This window comes from Haliotis asinina, chromosome 6 (assembly GCF_037392515.1).
Source record: "Haliotis asinina isolate JCU_RB_2024 chromosome 6, JCU_Hal_asi_v2, whole genome shotgun sequence".
Taxonomy (NCBI): domain Eukaryota; kingdom Metazoa; phylum Mollusca; class Gastropoda; order Lepetellida; family Haliotidae; genus Haliotis; species Haliotis asinina.
The window spans coordinates 37,465,047-37,467,611 of NC_090285.1; positions in this window are offsets into that span (position 1 = coordinate 37,465,047).

Here is a 2,565-nt window from a genome sequence, read left to right on the forward strand (position 1 = left end):
CGAGGTCCAAGTTTCGTGGGTAATTGTTCGACACGGGGTTTGGAGATGTGAAAGCACAACCCAGTGAAGAAATGGGTGTGTACCTTTGATGGTGGCAATATTTTATTTTGACATGAAAAATATTTTTCGAATCGAGGCGAGGAAAGTACGTTGCCAACCTTTGCTCGCTTCGCTCGCATATAAGAAGACTTGTCCTATTCTCTATGCTGCGCAACCCCATTTGCGCTACAGTTTGCCTGCGGTTGATGTAATATCAGTTCCGTACCTAACCGTCAAGTTTTCCCAGCGGGAGAGCCGCGTTTTGAGATTTCCACAATTTCCCCAGGTTTCAGCTTGTAAGAGCTCGCGGTGCGACAGAGCACGCTGCACGAAAGCTGTTTGTAAGGATTAGGAGCGTAGTGTCGCAATATACAAGTGCTTATATGTATCAGGCATTACTGATTCATAATATTATGTACACAGTTAAATGAATTGGTCTCAAAATTCTTGTCTGGTTATTGCAGTAAGTTGCGCAATAGGACGGGACTCAGTCAGTAGGAAGCAAGGCCGTTGTGTAATCAATGTTTTGAGTTAAGACACATATCAACGGATCTTCAGGCGCAATAACATCATTAATGAATAATTGTGCTGTTGATTTTTATGTCTATCTATATGGTAGAGGGGTGGACATGAAGGGCCCAAAGCGGTGAAGCAAGGGAGAAGGGTTGAACTAGAAATGGACAGGAAGTAACGGCAGTGGTGGAGCAAGGGAGAGGGGTGAGCTACAAATGGACAGGAAGGGTCTGTGGTGGTTGAGCAGGGACAGGGGTGAGGCTGTATATGGACAGGAAGTACTGGCAGTGGTGGGGCATGGGAGAGCTACTCCTAGCGAATGAGCATGGGTTTAGTATATAGTATTTCAGCAATATCCAGAAGTGGGCTTCATGCAGCATACCCGAGTGGGAATCGAAACAGTGAAAGGCGAACGCTTTAACCACAATGCTACCCTGCAGCCCCACCTTTTTGGAAGAGTTTGCTTCAAGTGTAGAATACTTACTACATTCGTCCTCGTCACCCCCGTCAATACAGTTTTGTTCACGGTCGCACACCAACGTACCTTCTATACACGTTGTGTTTGAAATCTGGAACACTGGAGATATAAAAATACACGTTGTGTTTGAACACTGGATCGCTGGACATGTACAAAAACATGTTATGTTCGAGAACTGGAACTCTGGACATGTACAAAAACACGTTATGTTCGAGCACTGAAAACTCTTGAAATATACAAACTACACTTTGAGCAAAATCTGGAGTGCAAGCTGCAGTTGATATTATGAAAAATGTCTTGGTTATCCTAGATAAAAAAAACTCAATACAAATAAAAGTCAGAGCGTCCTGTCATGTTCTGAAATTCCGCTCCAAGATTATGTAATGAGATTTCAGTGTTGCAGCGACGTATAGATAGTACTTGCATTAGTTGAGTAGTTTCTACAACTATTCTAAAAGATCAAAAGATGGAATGGCCCAAATGAAAAGCTCTCTTCACTGGCGAAATAGACGAAATGGCTAAATGTCAAAGGCACAAATACTCTCTAAGTGTAACAAAATAAACAAAATTTTAAAAAAGACGACCATAAACACCTTTTCTTACAGTTTGAAGAGACGTGATGGAGTAAACATATTACTGATAAAAAGTTAATGAAAATCCCCACATGAGCAAAATGCAATACCTTCGATTCATGTTAGTAAAATTATGTTAGCTTAACTAATCGAGATATATTAATGAAGACATTTATACTTAACTGAAAGTGCAAAGTTCTCAGCCTGGTCGCTGACACTGTGGTCGAAGTTTCTTGATCAGGTAAATGAAACAGGTGCTGACACTGTACTACCAATACCTACATCATTCACTGGCCGGTACAGCTTGTGTTTGTTTGCCATTTTCCTCTCACCACACAAATATAACCCTTAACCTCTATGATTAATTCAACACCCTCTTCAAATGTTTCCCGAACCATTTCTGTTTGAAGACAAGATTGGTTTCCATGGCAACTTGCGCGAAAAACCATGTGTTTCGACACTGACTCAAACTTACACCTACTGTGACTTTTATGGCCAACAAAATTAACAGCGACACAAACTATTACAACGTAGGAAGCGGATCGAAATATTCCAGCTTTGAGCAATATTCAAAGTAGTTAAAAGAAACAGGTCAAAGCCTTAAAAGAACAACAGCTTTAACAGTACAATTCCATTCATATACACCCGCCAAGGAGAGTTTGAGTCAGTGAGTTTTGTTTTACGTACCCTGTTGCAATTATATACTAGTAATATCACGGAGGGAGATACCAGAAATGGGCTTCACGAACTGTGCCCAATGGGAATTGAACTCAGGACTTCAGTGTGACGTGCGGAAGCTTTAACCGTGAGGCTACCCCTCCGCCCGTAAAATGTCCAAGCGGGTATGGTTAAATGCATTGATAGTGAACGAACGAACGAACGAACGAGAAAACACTTCAAACTTACCCGAGACCTGAACTGATCCCACAAAACAGAGAGCGATGACCACAACCCCAGAGTGGA